This window comes from Balaenoptera physalus (assembly GCF_965194825.1).
Source record: "Balaenoptera physalus genome assembly, chromosome: 12".
NCBI classification, from domain to species: Eukaryota; Metazoa; Chordata; class Mammalia; order Artiodactyla; family Balaenopteridae; genus Balaenoptera; species Balaenoptera physalus.
In genome coordinates, this window is record NC_138897.1 from 620,014 (window position 1) to 644,261 (window position 24,248).

The window sequence follows — 24,248 nt, forward strand, 5'->3', positions numbered from 1 at the left end:
ACACCAAAAGCAATGGAAACTACGAACCTGCAGCCTGCAAAAAGGAGACCCCAAACACAGTAAGTTAAGCAAAATGAGAAGACAGAGAAACACACAGCAGATGAAGGAGCAGGTAAAAACCCACCAGACCAAACAAATGAAGAGGAAATAGGCAGTCTACCTGAAAAAGAATTCAGAGTAATGATAGTAAAGATGATACAAAATCTTGGAAATAGAATGGAGAAAATACAAGAAACACTTAACAGGGACCTAGAAGAACTAAAGAGCAAACAAACAATGATGAACAACACAATAAATGAAATTACAAATTCTCTACAAGGAAACAATAGCAGAATAACTAAGGCAGAAGAACGGATAAGTGACCTGGAAGACAAAATAGTGGAAATAACTACCACAGAGCAGAATAAAGAAAAAAGAATGAAAAGAATTGAGGACAGTCTCAGAGACCTCTGGGACAACATTAAACACACCAACATTCGAATTATAGGCGTCCCAGAAGAAGAAGAGAAAAAGAAAGGGACTGAGAAAATATTAGAAGAGATTATAGTTGAAAACTTCCCTCCTATGGGAAAGGAAATAGTCAATCAAGTCCAGGAAGTGCAGAGAGTCCCATACAGGATAAATCCAAGGAGAAACATGCCAAAATACATACTAATCAAACTATCAAAAATTAAATACAAAGAAAAAATATTAAAAGCAGCAAGGGAAAAGCAACAAATAAAACAGAATCCCCATAAGGTTAACAGCTGATCTTTCAGCAGAAACTCTGCAAGCCAGAAAGGTGTGGCAGGACATATTTAAAGTGATGAAAGGGAAAAACCTACAACCATGATTACTCTACCCAGCAAGGATCTCATTCAGATTTGACGGAGAAATTAAAACCTTTACAGACAAGCAAAAGCTAAGAGAATCCAGCACCACCAAACCAGCTCTACAACAAATGCTAAAGGAACTTCTCTAGGCAGGAAACACAAGAGAAGGAAAAGACCTACAATAACAAACCCAAAACAATAAAAAAAAATGGTAATAGGAACATACATATCGATAATTACCTTAAATGTAAATGGATTAAATGCTCCAACCAAAAGACACAGACTGGCTGAATGGATACAAAAACAAGATCCATACATATGCTGTCTACAAGACACCCATTTCAGACCTAGGGACACATACAGACTGAAAGTGAGGGGATGGAAAAAGATATTCCATGCAAATGGAAATCAAAAGAAAGCTGCAGTAGCAATTCTCATATCAGACAAAATGGACTTTAAAATAAAGACTATTACAAGAGACAAAGAAGGACACTACATAATGATCAAGGGATCCATCCAAGAAGAATATATAACAATTGTAAATATTTATGCACCCAACAGAGGAGCACCTCAATACATAAGGCAAATGCTAACAGCCATAAAAGGGGAAATAGACAGTAACACAATAATAGTAGGGGACTTTAACACCCCACTTTCACCAATGGACAGATCATCCAAAATGAAATAAATAAGGAAACACGAACTTTAAATGACACGTTAAACAAGATGGACTTCATTGATATTTATAGGACATTCCATCCAAAAACAACAGAATATACTTTCTTCTCAAGTGCTCATGGAACACTCTCCAGGATAGATCATATCTTGGGTGACAAATCAAGCCTTGGTAAATTTAACAAAATTGAAATCGTATCAAGTATCTTTTCTGACCACAACGCTATAAGACTAGATATCAATTACAGGAAAAAAACTATAAAAAATACAAACACATGGAGGCTAAACAATACACTACTAAATAACCAAGAGATCACTGAAGAAATCAAAGAGGAAATCAAAAAATACCTAGAAACAAATGACAATAAAAACACGATGACCCAAAACCTATGGGATGCAGCAAAAGCAGTTCTAAGAGGAAAGTTTATAGCAATACAATCCTACCTCAAGAAACAAGAAAAATCTCAAATAAACAACCTAAACTTACACCTAAAGCAATTAGAGAAAGAAGAACAAAAAAAGCCCAAAGTTAGCAGAAGGAAAGAAATCATAAAGATCAGATCAGAAATAAATGAAAAAGATATGAAGCAAACAACAGCAAAGATCAATAAAACTAAAAGCTGGTTCTTTGAGAAGATAAACAATATTGATAAACCATTAGCCAGACTCATCAAGAAAAAAGGGAAGACTCAAATCAATAGAATTAGAAATGAAAAAGGAGAAGTAACAACTGACACTGCAGAAATACAAAGGATCATGAGAGATTACTACAAGCAACGATATGCCAATAAAATAGACAACCTGGAAGAAAATGACAAATTCTTAGAAAAGCACAGCCTTCCCAAACTGAACCAGGAAGAAATAGAAAATATAAACAAACCAATCACAAGCACTGAAATTGAAACTGTGATTAAAAATCTTCCAATAAACAAAAGCCCAGGACCAGATGGCTTCACAGGTGAACTCTATCAAACATTTAGAGAAGAGCTAACACCTATCCTTCTCAAACTCTTCCAAAATATAGCAGAGGGAGGAACACTCCCAAACTCATTCTTCAAGGCCACCATCACCCGGATACCAAAACGAGACAAAGATGTCACAAAAAAAGAAAACTACAGGCCAATACCACTGATGAACATAGATGCAAAAATCCTCAACAAAATACTAGCAAACAGAATCCAACAGAACATTAAAAGGATCATATACCATGATCGGTGGGGTTTATCCCAGGAATGCAAGGATTCTTCAATATACGCAAATCAGTCAATGTGATAAACCATATTAACAAACTGAAGGAGAAAAACCATATGATCATCTCAATAGATGCAGGAAAAGCTTTTGACAAAATTCAACACCCATTTATGACAAAAACCCTCCAGAAAGTAGGCATAGAGGGAACTTACCTCAACATAATTAAGGCCATATATGACAATCCCACAGCCAACATCATTCTCAAAGGTGAAAAACTGAAACCATTTCCACTAAGATCAGGAAGAAGACAAGGTTGCCCACTCTCACCTCTATTATTCAACATAGTTTTGGAAGTTTTAGCCACAGCAATAAGAGAAGAAAAAGAAATAAAAGGAATCCAAATCACAAAAGAAGAAGTAAAACTGTCACTGTTTGCAGATGACATGATAGTGTACACAGAGGATCCTAAAGATGCTACCAGAAAACTACTAGAGCTAACCAATGAATTTGGTAAAGTAGCAGGATACAAAATTAATGCACAGAAATCTCTTGCACTCCTATACACTAACGATGAAAAATCTGAAAGAGAAATTAAGGAAACACTCCCATTTACCATTGCAACAAAAAGAATAAAATACCTAGGAATAAACCTACGTAAGGAGACAAAAGACCAGTATGCAGAAAACTATAAGACACTAATGAAAGAAATTAAAGATGATACAAACAGATGGAGAGATATACCATGTTCTTGGATTGGAAGAATCAACATTGTGAAAATGACTATACTACCCAAAGCAATGTACAGATTCAATGCAATCCCTATCAAACTACCAATGGCATTCTTCACCATTGAATTAGAACAAAAAATTTTACAGTTTGTATGGAAACACAAAAGACCCCAAATAGCCAAAGCAATCTTGAGAAAGAAAAACAGGGCTGGAGGAATCAGGCTCACTGACTTCAGACTATATTACAAAGCTACAGTAGTCAAGACAGTATGGTACTGGCACAAAAACATAAATACAGATCAATGGAACAGGATAGAAAGCCCAGAGATAAACCCACACACATATGGTCACCTTATCTTTGATAAAGGAGGCAAGAATATACAATGGAGAAAAGACAGTCTCTTCAATAAGTGGTGCTGGAAAAACTGGACAGCTACATATAAAAGAATGAAATTAGAACATTCCCTAACACCATACACAAAAATAAACTCAAAATGGATTAAAGACCTAAATATAAAGCCAGACACTATAAAACTCTTAGAGGAAAACATAGAACACTCTATGATATAAATCACAGCAAGATCCTTTTTGACCCACCTCCTAGAGAAAGGGAAATAAAAACAAAAATAAACAAATGGGACCTAATGAAACGTAAAAGCTTTTGCACAACAAAAGAAACCTTAAACAAGATGAAAAGGCAACTCTCAGAATGGGAGAAAATATTTGCAAATGAAACAACTGACAAAGGATTAATCTCCAAAATATACAAGCAGCTCATGCACCTCAATATCAAAAAAACAAACAACCCAATCCAAAAATGGGCAGAAGACTTAAATAGACATTTCTCCAAAGAAGATATACAGAGTGCCAACAAACACATGAAAGGATGCTCAACATCAAAAATCATTAGAGAAATGCAAATCAAAACTACAATGAGGTATCACCTCACACCGGTCAGAATGGCAATCATCAAAAAATCTACAAACAACAAATGCTGGAGAGGGTGTGGAGAAAAGGGAACCCTCATGCACTGTTGGTAGGAATGTAAATTGATACAGCCACTATGAAGAACAGTATGGAGGTTCCTTAGAAAACTAAAAATAGAACTACCATACAACCCAGCAATCCCACTTCTGGGCATATACTTGGAGAAAACCATAACTCAAAAAGAGTCATGGGGACTTCTCTGGTGGCGCAGTGATTAAGAATCCAGCTGCAAATGCAGGGGACACAGGTTCAAGCCCTGGTCTGGGAAGATCCCACATGCCATGGAGCAACTAAGCCCATGTGCCACAACTACTGAGCCTGTGCTCTAGAGCCCACGAGCCACAACTCCTGAGCCTGTGTGCCACAACTACTGAAGCCCACACACCTAGAGCCCATGCTCCACAAGAGAAGCCACCACAATGAGAAGCCCGCGCACCACAACGAAGAGTAGCCCACGCTCGCTGCAATTAGAGAAAGCCCACGTGGAGCAACGAAGACCCAATGCAGCCAAATGAATAAACAAACAAACAAATAAATAAGTTTTTTAAAATTATTTAAAAAACAAAAAGAGTCATGTACCACAATGTTCACTGCAGCTCTATTTACAATAGCCAGGACATGGAATCAACCTAAGTGTCCATCGACAGATGAATGGGTAAAGAAGATGTGGCACATATATAAAATGGAATATTACTCAGCCATAAAAAGAAATGAAATTGAGTTATTTGTAGTGAGGTGGATGGACCTAGAGTCTGTCATCCAGAGTGAAGTAAGTCAAAAAGAGAAAAACAAATACCGTACACTAACACATATATATGGAATCTAGAAAAATAAATAAATAAATAAATGGTTCTGAAGAACCTAGTGGCAGGACAGGAATAAAGATGCAGATGTAGAGAACAGATTTGAGGACACGGGGAGGGGGAAGGGTAAGCTGGGACAAAGGGAGAAAGTGGCATGGACATATATACACTACCAAATGTAAAATAGAGAGCTAATGGGAAGCAGCTGCATAGCACAGGGAGATCAGCTCGGTGCTTTGTGACCACCTAGAGGGGTGGGATAGGGAGGGGGGGAGGGGACGCAAGAAGGAGGGGAAATGGGGATATATGTATACATATAGCTGATTCACTTTGTTATACAGCAGAAACTAACACACTATTATAAAGCAATTATACTCCAATAAAGACGTTTAAAAAAAAGAATGAAATAATGCCATTTGCAGCAACATGGATGGACCTAGAGATTATCATACTTAGTGAAGTAAGTCAGAAAAAAAGAAAAATACCATATGATATCACTTACACGTGGAATCTAAAATACGACACAAATGAACATATCTACAAAACAGAAACAGACTCACAGACATAGAGAACAGACTGGTGATTTCCAAGGGCAGGGGGGATGGAAGGATTGGGAGTTTGGGATTAGCAAATACAAACTATTATATATAGGATGGATAAACAGCAAGGTCCTACTGTACAGCACAGGGAACTATATTTAATATCCTGTGATAAACCATAATGGAAAAGATATGAAAAAGTATATATGAGTGCATATATATATATATATATATATATATATATATATATATATATAAAACTGAGTCACTTTGCTGTACACCAGAAACTAACACATTGTAAATCAACTATACTTCAGTAATTTAAAAAAAAGAAGATATAACAGTTATAAATATATATGCACTAAAAAGGTGGAGTCTGAAAACACATGAAGCAAATATTGACAGAATTGGAGGGGAAAAGAGACAGTTCTACCAGAACAGTTGGAGACTTCAAGTCTCTACTTTCAATAATGGATAGAACATCTAAACAGGAGATCAATAAGGAAACAGAGGACTTGAACAACATTAAAAACCAATTAAACCTAACAGACATACACAGCAAACTCCACTCAACAGCAGCAGAATACATATTCTTAAGTGCACCTTGGTCATTAAATTTTGAATCAACAGTGAGTGTCTGTTCTTTTTTTTTTTTAATTTTTAAAAATTTATTTATTTTTATTTATTTATTTTTGGCTGTGTTGGATCTTCGTTGCTGCGCGCGGGCTTTCTCCAGTTGCGGCAAGCGGGGGCTACTTTTCTTTGCGGTACGCAGGCTTCTCATTGCGGTGGCTTCTCTTGTTGCAGAACACGGGCTCTAGGCGTGCAGGTTTCCGCAGTTGTGGCTCACAGGCTCTAGAGCGCAGGCTCAGTAGTTGTGGTACACAGGCTTAGCTGCTCAGCGGCATGTGGGATCTTCCCGGACCAGGGCTCAAACCCGTGTCCCCTGCATTGGCAGGCGGATTCTCAACCACTGCACCACCAGGGCAGCCTGAGTGTCTGTTCTTTTGATCAACTGGCTATTGGTAAGAAAAAACAGAATTACTCATTTGTGCCTTTGGAGCCGCGTGTGGCCCTTGTTTCTAATACTTCTAACGTGCTTTGCACACTCAGCTACCAGGACAGTGTCAAGCACAAGCAAGCGTTTTCCTGGTCCACCAGGTCTACCTGATGTGCATGAAGCCCACTCAGAATGACTGGTGATGAGTAAAAAACTGCACCTGAATTAAAATTATGTTGTTGCTTCCCCACTTGCCAATTTTTTCAGGAGGAGGGGATACAGCTCACATGAGGGACAGGAAAAGTCAGTCTTTAACAAGTCCACTGTCTTGACTGATGTGGCACGTTTATTACAGACGTTAAACCTGACAACAGGAAGGAAGCTAACTTACCTTTCCATTGCTTATAAGTGTTTTCTTCTCCTCAGGAGCAAATTCAGATTTTGATATGATTCTCTTTATGCAAAGTCTACGTTACTAGAAAGCAGGTCAGAGCAGGGAAGCAGAATAGAAGATTTAAGATGGAACAAAACAGGGGACTTCCCTGGCAGTCCAGTGGTTAGGACTCTGGGCTTCCACTGCAGGGGGCACGGGTTTGATCCCTGGTCGGGGAGCTGAGATAATGCATGCCATGCAGTGCAGCCAAAAAAGTTTTAAATTAAAAAAAAATAAAATGTAACAAAACAGACGCTCTGTTATTCCTTTATTCTCTTTTTATCACCTTTGCAGTCATCCCTATTTATTAGTTCCAAATGAACTTTGTAATCTATTTCAGATACTTCATATCTGAACCTTTTACCCAAACAGTAAAGTAAAACCAAAAAAAATAAAGTCACCATTTTGCTGAATTATTCACCTTTTTGTAATAGAGATTTTGTTATATCTTGTTAAGTGTTCACCGACAGTCCTTGCCTTTGAGAAGGCAGTCAGTGGGAAGGGTAGGCAAGAGATACAGATACAGATACAGATCTACTGTATCTTCTGGAAGAAGGAGGATGGAGAAGGGATGTGTAGGAAAACTTTTCCTAGAGAAGATGAGGCCTGACTTGAATCTTGAAAAACAAATGGAGTTTTAGACCATCAGAGCAGGAAGGTAAAGGCCTTGTATGTAGAGGATCAGCATGTACAACAATGGATGAGTCGTGGTGCCTGCCCGTGACCACACACGTGCACACACATACACACACCATCATCATGGTGTCGACTCCCTAGATTTACGAGGAGTCTTCCTGCATCACAGAACAGTCTAATTTTTCTCTTACCACCTTGTGACCACACCTAAAATGAGCACCTTCTCCAGAGTTCCTGCTACCCAAGGAGAAAGCAATAACGAGGCTCGGCTCTGATGCTGGATAAGGGACGCCCACCCGAGGACCATCTTCAGGCTGAGGCAAGAGAGGCATCAAATTGTGCATGTGCAGCAGTGTCCCATTATCAAGTAGAAGCGGATTATATTAGTGTTCTCTTAATTAATATATTTCTCCATGCTTTGGTAAGAGTGTCTCAGTGCCTTCTTACCAGAACCTAGGGAGAAAATGTACGAGTGGGTCTTACTTGACATACCCATTCCATTATTTTTTAACTCCTTAAGCCTGGAGATTCCTTTGTATACATTAAATCAAGAAAGTTATGGATCTCAAATTCATTTAATGTGGCCACCAATTACTCTGGCTGTCAGTCAACCAACTAAGAAAATTGTGAGAGGAACTCCCAGCTGCTGAGGCTAACGCTGAGTCCAGAATATCTGCTAAGTACCCCATATCAATAGATTCTGTTCAATCCAGCATTGTTTTCCTCCTTGTATAATACCAATAAAATCCATTTTCAAACGTTATGCTCAGATATCCGTTGATAACAACTAGTACAAGCCTTTTGCACACCTCTCTCCCCAGGCCAGACTTGGGATGCATCTCCCAGGCATAGGGATCTGACTGTGGTGGGTGGGTCTCGAGAACGGCATTCTCTTGAAAGCTAACTGCCTTGCTGAGAACATTACAAAGTCTTCACACAGGGAAGTTGGTCTCCTCGGATGGGAGGACACTGGACTCTAGCAGTGAGGGAGGTACAGAGGAACTTGGAGGTTCAAGTTTCTCAGACTCATCAGAATCCACCCAAAGATCCCTATTCCACTTCTGAGGGCTCCGCTCTTCCCCAGTCAATGTCCTAAGTTTTGGTAAAATGCCTGGAGAGGTGTGACATCATCTTGTGTTGTTCTTCAGAAACCTGAAGGATAAGATTTGGGTCAAACACAGAGAAGTGGGCTCCTTTACAGCTTGGGGACCAGCCCACCTGCTTTTGACTCTAAATGAGAACAGCTTATGAAAATATAACCATCCTGGTGTCCTTGGGACTCTGTATGCAGGAAGTCCCTGCCCAGCCCATCAAGCCCCTTTCCCATCAGTACATCCAAGACTCCAGTTCCCTCACAGTATTCCCTGATTTCCTTTTAGCCCCTGTCCATAAGCCCTGCTTTTATTACTCTGAGAAAGCTTCTTGCTCTGAGCTCTCCCCTCTGGATCCTTCACCTCGTTTATGCCCTCATTACTGTTTTCTGTCTCCACCCTACCTGAGAGTTATCTGAGACAACCCTGAAGGCCCCTCACCCTTGAGGGGATCCTCACGGGCTTCTCTTAGAGATTTGTAATGAGTTTCTCTTAGAAGCTCAGAGAACCTCCATAATTAAAACACACACACACACACACACACACACACACACCTTTTTAATGCTGCCACTTCATGTTTTGTTTGATTTAGTGCTTTCAAAAGCCAGAATAAAGGTCTGACAATTTTAGGAGGCAAGGTAGTAAAATGAAGTGGCCCTGTGTGAACAAACTCCTTTTAAGAGGAAGTACAGAAATAGACAAATTCTTAGAAAGGTACAACCTTCCAAGACTGAACCAGGAAGAAATAGAAAATATGAACAGACCAATCACAAGTACTGAAATTGAAACTGTAATTTAAAAACTTCCAACAAACAAAAGACCAGAAGCAGATGGCTTCACAGGTGAATTCTATCAAACATTTAGAGAAGAGTTAACACCTATCCTTCTGAAACCATTCCAAAAAATTGCAGAGGAAGGAACACTCCCAAGCTCATTCTATGAGGCCACCATCACCCTGATACCAAAACCAGGCAAAGATACCACAAAACAAAAAAGAAAGAAAGAAAATTACAGGCCAATATCTATGATGAACATAAATGCAAAAATCCTCAACAAAATACTAGCAAACAGAATCCAACAACACATTAAAAGGATCATACACCATGATCAAGTGGGATTTATCCCAGGGATGCAAGGATTCTTCAACATATGCAAATCAATCAATGTAATACACCACATTAACAAACTGAAGAATAAAAACCGTATGGTTATCTCAATAAATACAGAAAAGCTTTTGACAAAATTCAACACTGACTTATGATAAAAACTCTCCAGAAAGTGGGCATAGAGGGAACCTACCTCAAATAATAAAGACCATATACAACAAACCCTCAGCTAACATCTATCTCAATGGTGAAAAACTGAAAGCATTTCCTCTAAAATCAGGAAAAAGACAAGGATTCCACTCTCACCACTCTTATTCAACATAGTTTTGGAAGTCCTAGCCACGGCAATCAGAGAAGAAAAACAAATAAAAGGAATACAAATTGGAAAAGAAGAAGTAAAACTGTCACTGTTTACAGACGACATGATACTATACATAGAAAGTTCTAAAGATGCTACCAGAAAACTACTAGAGCTCTTCAATGAACTTGGGAAAGTTGCAGGATACAAAATTAATACACAGAAATCTGTTGCGTTTCTATACACTAACAACGAAAGATCAGAAAGAGAAATTAAAGAAACAATCCCATTTACCATTGCATCAAAAAGAATAAAATACCTAGGAATAAACCTACCTAAGGAGGCAAAAGACCTGTACTCAGAAAACTACAAGATGCTGATGAAAGAAATCAAAGAGGACACAAACAGATAAGGAGAGATATATCATGTTCTTGGATTGGAAGAATCAATATTGTCAAAATGACCATACTACCCAAAGCAATCTACAGATTCAATGCAATACCTATCAAATTACCAATGGCATTTTCACAGAATTAGAAAAAAACATGTTTACAATTTTTATGGAAACACAAAAGACCCCGAATAGCCAAAGCAATCTTGAGAAAGAAAAACGGAGCTGGAGGAATCAGGCTCCCGGACTTCAGACTATACTACAAAGCTACAGTAATCAAGACAGTATGGTACTGGCACAAAAACAGAAGTGTAGATCAATGGAACAGGATAGGAAGTCCAGAGATAAACGCACACACCTATGGTCACCTAATCTATGACAAAGGAGGCAAGAATATACAATGGAGAAAAGACAGTCTCTTCTGTGATGCTGGTAAGTGGTGCTGGGAAAACTGGACAGCTACACGTAAAAGAATGAAATTAGAACACTCTCTAACACCATACACAAAAAGAAACTCAAAATAGATTAAAGACCTAAATATAAGACCAGACACTATAAAACTCTTAGAGGAAAACATAGGCAGAACACTCTCTGACATAAATTGCAGCAATATCTTTTTTGATTCATCTCCTAGAGTAATGAAAATAAAAACAAAAATAAACAAATGGGACCTAATGAAACTTAAAAGTTTTTGCACAGCAAAGGAAACCATAAACAAAATGAAAAGACAACCTTCAGTATGGGAGAAAATATTTGCAAATGAAGTGACCAACAAGGGATTAATCTCCAAAATACACAAACAGCTCATGCAGCTCAATACCAAAAAACAAATAAACAAACAACCCAATCAAAAAATGCGTGGAAGATCTAAATAGACAAAAAAGACATACAGATGGCCAAAAAGCACATGAAAAGATGCTCAACATCACAAATTATTAGAGAAATGCAAATCAAAACTACAATGAGGTATCACCTCACACCAGTCAGAATGGCCATCATCAAAAAAATCTACAAACAATAAATGCTGGTGAGGGTGTGGAGAAAAGGGAACCCTTCCCACAGTGTTGGTGGGAATGTAAGCCATTATGGAGAACAGTATGGAGGTTCCTTAAAAAACTAAATATAGGACTACCATATGACACAGCAATCCCACTCCTGGGCATATATCTTGAGAAAACCATAATTTGAAAAGATACATGCACCCCAATTTACACTGCAGCATTATTTACAATAGCCAAGACATGGAAGCAACTTAAATGTTCATCAACAGAGGAGTGGATAAAGAAGATGTGGTACATATATACAATGGAGTATTACTCAGCCATAAAAAAGAATGAAATAATGTCATTTCCAGCAACATGGATGGACCTAGACATTGTCATACTGAGCGAAGTAAGTCAGAGAAAGACAAATATCATGATATTGCTTCTATGTGGAATCTAAAAAAACTGTACCAATGAACTTATTTACAAAACATAAATACAGTCACAAATGTAGAAAACAAACTTATGGTTACCAGGGGATAAGGTGGGGGGGGATAAATTGGGAGATTGGGATTGACATATATACACTACTATGTATAAAATAGATAACTAGGACTTCCCTGGTGGCACAGTGGTTGGGAATCCGCCTGCCAATGCAGGGGACATGGGTTCGAGCCCTGGTCCAGGAGGATCCCACATGCTGCAGAGCAACTGGGCCCGTGCGCCACAACTACTGAGCCTGCGCTCTAGAGCCTGCGAGCCACAGGTGCTGAGCCCGCATGCCGCAACTACTGAAGCCCATGAGCCTGGAGCCCATGCTCTGCAACAGTGGGGGGGCCACCACGGTGAGAAGCCCGCGCACCGTGGCGAGGAGTGGCCCCTGCTCGCCACAACTAGAGGAAGTCCATATGCAGCAATGAAAACCCAACACAGCCAAAAATAAAATAAATAAATAAATAAATAAATAAATTTATTTTAAAAAAATAGATAACTAATAAGGACCTACTGTAGAGCACAGTGAAATCTACTCAATACTCTGTAATGGCTTATGTGGGAAAAGAATCTAAAAAACAAACCAAAAAGTGGATGTATGTATAACTGATTCACTTTGCTGTACACCTGAAACTAACACAACATTGTAAATCAACTATATTCCAATTTTTTAAAGAAAGAGGAAGTACAGCATCATTCAGAGAAGAGGAGGAGGAGAAAGTTTCCAAAACTGTCTGGTGTTTCGGAGAACAGCAGTGATGGCTTAGATAGGAGAAGCTAAGTGGGGACCTTCACAGCACAGAGGTGTGGAGGCCACAGCTCACACGTGCATCACAGACCAGAGCTGAAATACACTGGAGGGTGTGGAGCAGAGGCCCTAGAAAGCCTGGGGCAGTCTCACGGTCAAGAGAAGAAGCAAATTTAGAGAAGAACGCAGTCACTCTTGCTCCTTGAAGCCTTACTTTGTTGGGTTTATTCTGCTTACAAATAGAAAGTAAAGGGGAATTCTCTGGCAGTCCAGTGGTTAGGACTCGGCACTTTCACTGCCACGGCCCAGGTTCAATCCCTGGCTGGGGAACTAAGATCCCACAAGCCACGTGACGCGGCCAAAAAAAAAAAGAAAGTAAAAACTTGCTGTTACTAAGGAAGCTTTTTACCAGTGAAGTATTAAGTGCGCATCCCCCCTGGGCCACCCAGCCAGCGTCTCGAGAGCGGCACCCTCTCTGGTTCCTCCCTGGAGCCTCGTGGCCTTTGACTACAAGGCTGATTTCTGAGCATCCGCCGCATGCTCTGGACACCCTGACTTAGCTGACACGGCACAGGCCACACTCTGCCTTCCTGTTTCAGCTCACAGGTACACATATTCTTTTGTGGTCCATTTAGTGACCCTTTCTTTTGCGTTTTGGTCCCTTTTCTTCGTGTTTTCAGGGTTCCTGAGCCCAGGAGGAGAAAACTCAGTGTTAGATGAGCTGCATTCAGGCTGAATCAGGCGCTGCTGGCCACGAGGTCAATGTTAATGCATCAACAATATGCAGAAGTAGGGCATCTTTAAACAAAAGCACACATAAAGCCAGGTTCTGTTGGTCGGGTGAGGAGAATGCTGTGACCAGAGGCCTGGGGGAAGCTGCCCGGGTTAATTCCCGAGGAGCCAGGGTTCAGGGTTCACAGCGGCCTTTTGTGCGTAAGGACCTCAGATCATAAGAATCAACTGTATGTGCCCCTGTGGTGCTCTGCAGAGCACGACCCTCTGCCCCTTGACGGAAGAGAACGCAGCCAACAACGTCCCACCGCAGAGCACAGAGTGGCTGCATCCCGAGCCCCTCCTCGCTTCACCATTTCCTTTCGTGTCTCCAGTCTTTGCTCCAGTCATTTCCTTCTGCTTCTCAGGTTCCCCAGAATTAAGTCTCACAAGGTGTTTTAATCAGATTCATCCCGCCTTAATGGAGAAATAGCAAAACATTGGGAACTTCTGGCCTCCCGGTGGTATTTTTAAGTTTTTATCAGAAGAGGGATACAAGTGGGACTTCCCTGGTGGCCCAGTGGTTAAGAATCCGCCTTCCAACGTAGGGGATGTGGGTTCGATCCCTGGTTGGGGAACTAAGATCCCACATGCTGTGGGGCAACTAAGCCCGAGAGCCACAACTAGAGAGCCCGCATGTCACAATGAAGACCCAGCGCAGCCAAAAAAAAAGAAATCTTAAAAAAGAAGAGGGATGCAAGTATTTTTAGGGGGAAAAAGTCATCATTTAAAAATTGGTTTACACACACTTATTCCCAAACTAAAAAACAAAAAACACACAGTTATCATAAAAGGTAGCAAAGGGAAAGGAGAATTAATACTTAATTCTCAAAAATCACAGAGATGTTATTGTCTCATTTTACAGGTGAGGCAACTGCAACTCAGAGAGACGAAGGAGGTGACTGAATTCACACCCCCAACTGTGTGCAGAGACAGGCCACCCAACTGCAGGCTCCTGGCCTTCCCATTTTTCTGCACGACTGCCACAGGTATCGTAATCACCCTCCGACACCAGAACAGAGCCCGCACGGCAGGGAGAGTGCAAACCCCCAATGCGGCGAGGGAGCTGACCAGAGAACCGCCCGAACGCTGAGGTCTTCTAGGAGCTGACCAGAGAACCGCCCGAACGCTGAGGTCTTCTAAACCTCGTTCTTGGTCATCTTCTCCCCCCATATCTAATTTAGGTTCACTTTCTGGGTTTTGTTCAAGTTCAAAGCCACCACTTAATGACACTGGGACTTCGTCTGCCAAGTCATTCCTCCGCGTTCTCCCCACTGTGATTGAAACAGCTTTTACTGCCGGACACACCTCTCCACTCCCACCTTTGTCACTGCCTTTCTTTTCTTTCATAAAGTGTTGGTCCCAACCAGCTGGAAATGGAGGTGATTCTTGTTCATTTACATACCAGGACACGCTTTCTTTCAAAAAGCCATGGGAAAAATGATTTCTGAACTGTTTAGAGGAAAAGTTTATGACTGCATTTTAAAATAAAATGTCAGCGAGGCTCACTTTGAGAACTCACTTGAACTCACTCTGAACCCCAGCTAAGAGGCTGGCTCCCCAGGTGACATACACACAGTCACACCTACTCTGCCAAGCACCCTGGCAGGTGCAGATGAAATGGAATGCAGTGAAGGAAGCTTTAAGAGTAGACATTTACAAAAATTCAAACTATCTATTTTATATAGAAAACAAAACAGTACAATACCTAATTCAGAATTTCTCCTTTATCATAATTGTCATGTTTTAATAAATTTTACTTCTTTTCCTGTAAAAGCAGAATGCTCACCATTCTTCAAACAGGCACAAAGCTTAAAACTTAGGCTTTAAGATAAAAGCAGCTTCCCCTGTCTCCAGCATTACATGTCACACAGAAGCTTGTCTGCACAATGTAGTATAATTTTTATAAGTGTCATCTATTCACTTCTTTTTTCTTCTTTAGTGATCTTCTCCTATCCTTCTCTTTTGGGTTTTACTGGCCTTTATCTAACTCCAAATTATAAAGTTAGAAGTAAAATTTGTGTCTGGCCTTGCCCTGCTACACGGCTAATGCTCAAAAATCATAAACAGGAACCTGCATCGTCTGCCCTGTAGACAGTCTGGGTTTGCACTAGCTCTTGGCCGTCCTGGGGGGCAGCTGCACCCCCAATGGCAGCTGCAGGAGGGTGAGGGGCAGCGGGCAGGGGAGTCCTGTTTTGATGTCCTACGATAATGCCTGCTTCCAGCCTTCAGAGGGGCCTGCAGGGCCCCAGCCCCCCAGAGCCTCTCAGACTCAGAACAGGGAGGCACAGCCGCTGCCAACAGGAGCCCCTGGGCCTCCCGCGCCCCTTTCTAGTCCAAGACAGACGCTCACCAGGGCCCCTCCCTGGTCTCCCCCCATCAGAACAACAAGCCACCCAATTGAAAAACGGGCAGAGGACCTGAATAGACATTTTTCCAAAGAAGACATACAGATAACCAACAGACACAGGAAAAGATGCTCAACATCTAATCATCAGGGGCATGCAAACTAAAACTACGAGATGTCACCTCACACCTGTTAGAACGGCTATTATCAAAAAAACAAATAACAAATGTTGGTGAGGGTGTGGAGAAAGGGGAACCCCCATGCACTGTTGGTGGGAATGTAAATTGGTGCAGCCTCTATGGAAGTTCTTTTAAAAATTAAAAATAGAACTACCGGGGCTTCCCTGGTGGCGCAGTGGTTGAGAATCCGCCTGCCAATGCAGGGGACATGGGTTCGAGCCCTGGTCCAGGAAGATCCCACATACCGTGGAGCGGCTAGGCCCGTGAGCCACAACTACTGAGCCTGCGCGTCTGGAGCCTGTGCTCCGCAACAAGAGAGGCCACGATAGTGAGAGGCCCGCGCACCGCGATGAAGAGTGGCCCCCGCTTGCCGCAACTAGAGAAAGCCCTCGCACAGAAACGAAGACCCAACACAGCTAAAAATAAATAAATAAATAAATTTATAAAAAAAAAAATAGAACACCGTAAGATCCAGCAATCCATTTCGTGGGATTCACAAGGACAGCTGAGCAGAGGACTCCTGGGTTTTGGCTCTCAGACCAAGAAAACGCAAATGCATGTTTTGCTTCTAATCGTCAGTTCAGAAAAGACCACAGTACTCCGTCCTTTGGCGCACTCCTTCCCAGGAAGAATGATCCAGTCCCTTCAAAGTCGCTCAGGAACCTGGCGAGAGCACCAGAGACCGGGCTTCACACTGAGGGGTTTCTAGCAGGTGGTCCGGTCCCCTCCCCCTTACCTGCTGACTTTCACAAAACACAGGAGAAAACCATCTGCTAGATTTTCTTTTAAACAAGGGACTTAACGTCTCTTCCCCTCGACCTTGCTTCCACGTTCTGCTTTAAAGCCTGCAGAAGAACATTTAGCGGTTCTCCCACCTAGAGCCGCCGAAGCCGACCGGCCTGGGCGGGATCCGCGACCTCGCGGGCAGGAAACTCTGGGGGCAGGCTCCCCGCCGGCTGCCCCACGGCCCAGGGTCAGACACTCCTCTTCCCGACCCCGCCCCGCGCCACGCCGTCCCCCGCCCCAACCCAGGCTAAAGAGAAGGTCCGCTCCCCGGCTCAGAGGAGGTGGGCGGTACTTGCAACAGCTGGAGACCCGGGTCTCCGCCGGCACCCGCCCGGCCAGAGCACGTCGCCCTCGGAGTTGCCCGCCCGCGGTCAGGGGAGGGGGACAGCCTGGGGTCGCCGGCGCCACGTGTCCAGGGCATCGGGCGGGGCCGGCAGCTGCTCCCGCTCGGCCTGGGGGAAGGCTGCGCCGGCCCGCAGCGCCCTGCCACTGCCTCTGAGCCCCGCACGCGCCGTGTCCCGGACCCACCCTGCGCCGCACCTGCGCGAGCTCCCAGGTCCGCCTGCAGGTGAAAAGGGCCGGAGCGAAGGTCATCCACTGGGCTCGGCGGCTCGAGACGTTTCCTCCTCAGACCTCGGAGCAGGCGAGGCTTCAGGCTTCCCGCCCTTCCTTCCACCGCCGCAGGCGACCCCGGCCCGGGGCGCGGGAGAGGTGGACGGCCGCCAGGCCGACGGAAGACCACCCTCCTGAGAGCCGGGCGGAGCCGCAGCCGCGGGGCCGGGGCAGCTAGGCGGGCAGCCTCGGTGCGCAAGACCCACGCACGTGCATGGGCGCAGCCTGGGCGGGCGGGGCGCGGGGCCTGCTCCCGGCGCAGGAGCCAAGGGGGGAGAGGTGCGGGAGGCGGTCGTGGGGTCCCCGGCCATAGGGAGGGGCTGGGCGGTAGGGAGGGGCCGGGGCGGGGCGGTGGGGGGCAGGGCGGTCAGGGGGCCCCCGCCACGGGGCGGGGCGGCGGGAGGGGGCTGGGGATGAGGCCCAAAGATAACACACCTGTGCGCGCTCAGGTGGTCATCCTGGGCCGGGGCTGCGGTTCAGGGCGGCGGGGACGCGGCGCCCACTCCTACCCGCTACCTCTGCCGGGCCGGTCGTGCTGGCCGGAGGCTGGGGGCCTTGTCCCGCGACCCAGACGAGACGGAGGTTCGCAAGGGGAAGAGGCTCGCCCAGGCCTCCAGGCCCTGAGCCTGGGTCCGGACGCAGGTGTGTCTCGGTCACTCCGCGGCGGCCCCGAGACGGCCAGTGTTGCCCATGAGAGCTCCGGTCCACGCGTGCAGCTGGTCCGCGCGCAGCCCCCGTGGTGCAGCGGGGAACGGCGAATGGTGCTGCCTCCTGGGAGAAGTTCTCCTGGAAATGCCTCGGTGGTTTGCAGAGTGTACTTCCTGGGCCAGAAGCATGCGTATCTCCAGGGAGCTCGACAGAAGTGCAGGTGCTCGGGCCTCAGGCCTGCGAATCCGGAGGGCTAGGGTTGGCCTGCGTCTGGTCTTACCAGCGCCCCGGGGGTGTACACTGAAGCTTGAGAACCGCTGACCTATCTAACAGAATAACAGGCGCTGATGCAGGAGTTTCTTAGACTGAAACGCGTAGACTCGTTTCGCGTTTCAGCAGCCATTTCGCAGTGAGAAGTGTTTGCAGAGAATGGGTTCACGGATGTGCTCACAAGGCTGGTTTGAGGACGTCACTAGATCAGCACTTCCCAACCTCTCGTGCTTACTGTGGACTGAGGTATCTGGGGGTCTCGGGAAACCCCCAGGTGTGGACTGTCCCACAGGACAGGGAGCGAGGTTCTGCATCTCTAACTGGGTTCACTCTGCGAACAGCAAGATCTAGGACAGTATCTCGGAGATGTGCCCACTGCTGCCCTTTTGGAGACACTAAGCACGCGCTGGTAGGAGCCCGGCACTGACCCAGACACTGGGCAGCTAGCTCCTCCAGCGCAGCATTTCACCTCTGCCTGGACCTGTTTCCCTGTTTGTAAGATGAGGGCTGAGCTTGCAAGCCCGCGCCTTTCTGCCCCGCTCTCCACCCTCAGCCCACCCCCCTTTGCATTTTCCCGTCCCTGGATTTCTCCAGTGTGCCGGCCTCGCTGCCCCAGGACACACCAGTCCTGTCACACGCTGGAAAGGACCCCAGAGACAAAACGAAGGCAACAATATCTTTGGTAGCAAGAAAATAGCCTGCCCATCTTAACGTGACCAAGGATGCACGTTTCCCCTACTAAAGGTGGCATCAGAGCGCCCTCTCCCCGCCCACAGATGATGGGACGCAGCAGAGGTCAGGACGGCAGGCTGCCTCTGGCTCTGTGACCTTGTACTGGCTACATAGCCTCTGCCTCAGTGTCCTCATCTATAAAGTAAAGGCGATAACGGAGTCTGCCTCCGAGGTTGCCGAACGCGCTCTGTTATTACTCTCCTCGGCACCATATGCTCCCGCTCTCAGACGTGATAGGTTTTGTCTGATAAACTCATTACTACTGAGGTGTTAATGGCCAGTAGTGAGTTAGCCTGTCCCCCTCCGTGCAGCATCTGGATTTCAGCTGGGGAATTCTCAGGGATTACATCTGTCAGGGTACGTCTGGACGCAACTGACAGGACAAAGTGAATGTGCTTTAACAGTACAGGTACTCCTCATCTCACTAACAAGAGAAAAGGGCAGAGATGCCCAGGCCATGGTTCCCTGTGCTGCGTCACATCTGCCCAGCACACCTCAGCCATGGCGTCCAGAGGCAGAAAAAGGGGCAGTCTCCTCTGGCCCCCACTTCTCATCGGCTGAGTGTCCATTTCTAAACCCAGTGCTGGCACGAAGAGCAGGGAACACATGCTGCCCCAGTAGGATTTCGGTTAGCAAGGAAGAGGGGGAACCCCATTACCCCATATGCTGTGATGCTTCGACCCCAAGAAGCCCACCAGGAACAGTGGGACTTCAGTCAAACTGGTGGACAGTCCAGACCTGCCAGCTACTTGCAGAGTTGCTGCTACGAGTTACTGAAGCGCCCAGAGCTAAAGCGCTTCCTCTGTCGCGTGGGGTTGCCAGCGCCTGCATCCTCGGGTTGTTGTTAAGGAACACCCGAGACTGCCCTCGGTCAGTGTGGTGAATGTTAGCTGCTACAACTATCATTGCCTCCTTTCTCCCAAGGGCCTTCCCCTACTTAAACTACTTACTGTGGATATTTAAATGCTTAACTGCATAAATATTAATGTTTTTGATACAGTGTGCTGCCTCAAACCTTACGGATTTCAGATAAGGGACCACAGGCCTATGGGTACTTTTCAGAGGTGTTACTAGTGTAAATGAGATAAAATCTTGTCTTTCTTGAATCTTTGTATGTCAGCTATTTGCACACATTCTTCCAACTTTTTATTGTGGTAAAATATACGAAACAAAATATACCATCCTAACTATTTTTAAGTGTACAGTTCAGTGGTATTAAATACATTCATGTTGTTGTGCAACCATCACTGCCCTCCATCTCCGTAACTCTTTTCATCTGGTAAAACTGAAATTCTATAAGAATTAAAAACTAACTGCCTATCCCCTCTCCCCGCAGCTCCTGGCAACCACTACCCGACTGACTGTCTCTATGATTTTTGAGGACTCTTAAGTACTCCATATAAGTGGAGTCATACAGTAATTTGTGTTTTTGTCACCGGCTTATTTCACTCAGCATAATGTCCTCAAGGTTCATCAATGTTGTAGCATAATGCAAAGTTTCCTTCCTTTTTAAGGCTGAATGATATTCCATTGTATGGACATACCACATTTTGTTTATCCATTCATTCATTGATGGACACTTGGGTTGCTTCCATGTTTTAGCTATTGTGAATAATGCTACTATGATTTTGAGACCTTACTTTCAATTCTTTTGGGTGTATACCCAAGAGTGGAATTGCTGTATCATTTGGAAGTTCCATTTTTAATTTTTTGAGGAACTGCCATACTGTTTTCCACAGTGGCTGTACCATTTTACATTCCCACCAATAGTGCACAAGGGTTCAAATTTCTCCACATTCTCCAGAACACTTGTAATTTTCTGTTATTTTTTAAAATAGTAGCCATCCTGATGGTTGTGAGTTGGTATCTTGTAGTTTTGATTTGCATTTCCCTAATGATTAGTGATATTGAGCATCTTTTCATATGGTTTTTGGTCACTTGTACATCTTCTCTGGAGAGATTTCTATTCAAGTCCTTTGTCTGTTTTTGAATTGTTTTGTTGTCCTTGTCATTGAGTTGTAGTCATTTTTAATATATTCTAGATATTAATTCCTTATCAGATATATGATTTGCAAATATTATCTCCCATTCTGTGGATTGCCTTTTTATTTTACTGATACTGGCTCTGCACAAAATTTTAAGATTTTCATGAAGTCCAATTTGTCTATTTTTTCTTTTTCTTTTTCTTTTTGGCCGCACCATGCAGCATGCAGGATCCTAGTTCCCCGACCGGGGATTGAACCTGCACCCCCTGCAGTGGAAGTGTGGAGTCTTTTTTTTTTTTTTTTTTTATCTATGAACCAATCAGGATTCATGAATTTCTTTTTATTATTATTATTTTTTTGGCTGCGTTGGGTCTTTGTTGCTGTGCATGGGCTTCCTCTAGTTGTGGCAAGCAGGGGCTACTCTTCGTTGTGGTGCACAGGCTTCTCATTGCGGTGGCTTCTCTTGTTGCAGAGCATGGGCTCTAGGCGTGTGAGCTCAGTAGTTGTGGCTCACGGGCCCAGTTGCTCCGCGGCATGTGGGATCTTCTCGGCCCAGGGCTCAAACCTGTGTCCCCTGCATTGGCAGGTGGATTCTTAACCACTGCGCCACCAGGGAAGCCTGGAAGCATGGAGTCTTAACCCCTGCCACTGGACCACCAGGGAAGTTCCTGCCTATTTTTTCTTTTGTTGCCTGTGCATTTTGTGCCATGTCCAAGAAATCATTGCCAAATTCAATGTTCTGAAGCTTTAGTCCTATGTTTTCTTTTAAGAGTTTTATAGTGGGGTTTTTTGTTTGTTTTGCTGCATTGCACGGCTTCTGGGATCTCAGTTCCCCAACCAGGGGTCGAACCTGTGCCCTCGGCAGTGAAAGCATGGAGTCCTAACCACTGGACCGCCAGGTTATTCCCTATACTGTTAAGTCTTACATTTAGGTCTTTGATACATTTTAAGTCAATTTTTGTATTTGGTGTTAGGTAAAGGCCCAACTTCATACTTTTGCATGTGGATATCTCATTTTCCCAGCATCATTTATTGAGAAGACTCTCCTTTCCCCATTAAATGATCTTGGCACCTTTGTCAAAAATCATCTGGCCAGGGACTTCCCTGGTGGTCCAGTGGTTAAGAATCCACCTTCCAATGCATGGGACACAGGTTCGATCCCTGGTCAGGGAACTAAGATCCCACATGCAACAGGGCAACTAATCCTGTGCACCACAACTACTGAGCCCACACACCACAACTAGAGAGAAGCCTGTGTGCCGCAACGAAGATCCTGGGTGCTGCAACTAAGACTCAACACAGCCATACATACATACATACATACATACATACATACATACATAAAATATTTAAAAACACACACACAAACAAAAATCATCTGGCCATATACGTGAGGGTTCACTTCTGGGCTCTCTATTCTATTCCATTGGTCTATATGTCTGTCTTTAAGCCAGTAGCACCCTGTTTTGACTAGTTTTTGCAGTAAGTTTTGAAACTGGGAACTGAAAGTCATCCAGTTTTGTTCTTTTTCAGGATTGTGTTGACTATTCAGGATCCCTTGAGATTCCTTATGAAATTTAGTATAAGTTTTACAATTTCTGAGAAAAAAGTCATCAGGATTTTGATAGGGATTGCGCTGAACCTGCAGAACACTTTTGAGTAATATTGGTGTTTTAATAGTAAGTCTTCCAATTAGTGAACACAGGGTGTTTCCACTTATTTGTCTTCTTTAATCTCTTTCAGAATGTTTTGTAGATTTCATTGTACAAGTCTTTCTCCTTCTTGGTTATTTCCTAAGTATTTTATTCCTTTTGGTGCTATTGTAAATGTAATTATTATTGTAATATGGTGGGTGGGTTTTTTTTTTTTTTTTTTTTGGCTGCACCACACAGCTTGTGGGATCTTCGTTCCCCAACCAGGGATTGAACCCGGGCCCTGGCAGTGAAAGCGCTGAGTCCTAACCACTAGACTGCCAGGGAATTCTCTGTAATGTTTTCAGATCATTCATTCCTCATGTATAGATATGCAACTGCTTTTTGTGTGTTGACTTTTAATCCTGCTACTTTGTAGAATTCATTAGATCTAACAGCTTTTTGTGTGTATGTGGTATCTTTACAATATTCTACACATAAGACCATTCATCTGCAAATAGACCAGTTTACTTTTTCCTTTCTAACTTGAGGCCTTTTCTTTTTCTTACCTAATTGCTCTGGCTGGAACTTTCAGTACTATGTTGAATAGAAATGGTGAAAGCAGGCACACATCTTTGTCTTGTTCCTGACCTTAGAGGAAAAGCTTTCAGTCTTTCACCATTATTATGTTTGCTGTGGGTTTCTCATATACAGATTTTATTATAAATATTGTCTCCTCCTATTCCTATTTTGTTGAGTGTTTTTTCATGAAAGGGTGTTGAATTTTGTCTCGTTTTTACCTGCATGATTTCAAATGATCATGTGGTTTTTCCTATCATTTTGTTGATGTGGCACGTAACATTGATTTTCCTGTGTTGAACTTTGCATTCCAAGAATATATCCCACTTGGTCGTGGTGTATAATCCTTTTTTATTTTTTTTAAGGCCAGTTTTTTTTTTTTAATTTACTTTTGGCTGCATTGGGTCTTCGTTGCTGCACGTGGGCTTTCTCTAGTTGAGGCGAGCGGGGGCTACTCTTGGTTGCAGTGCACAGGCTTCTCACTGCGGTGGCTTCTCTTGTTGCGGAGCACGGGCTCTAGGCACACGGGCTTCAGTAGTTGTGGCACATGGGCTAAGTAGTTGTGGATAGTGGGCTCTAGAATGCAGGCTCAGTAGTTGTGGCACATGGGCTTCGTTGCTCCACGGCATGTGGTATCTTCCCGGATCAGGGCTCGAACCTGTCCCCTGCACTGGCAGGCGGATTCTTAACCACTGCGCCACCAGGGAAGCCCTGATCCTTTCAACATGTTGCTGAAACCTGTTTGCTAGTATTTTGTTGAGGATTTTTACATCAATGTTCATAAAGGATACTGGT

General features: G+C 43.9%; 1 protein-coding gene across 1 annotated transcript in view; it reads left to right on the top strand.

Annotated features, from left to right (window-relative positions):
* The window catches only part of PARD6G (par-6 family cell polarity regulator gamma), a 202,164-nt gene extending 185,707 nt beyond the window's left edge, over positions 1-16,457 (top strand). The window contains exons 8-9 of the transcript XR_014252040.1: positions 14,550-14,778; positions 14,819-16,457. The gene's annotated coding sequence lies outside the window, so the exon portion shown is untranslated. The remainder of the gene's footprint in view (positions 1-14,549; positions 14,779-14,818) is intronic.
* Positions 16,458-24,248: the final 7,791 nt, after the last annotated feature.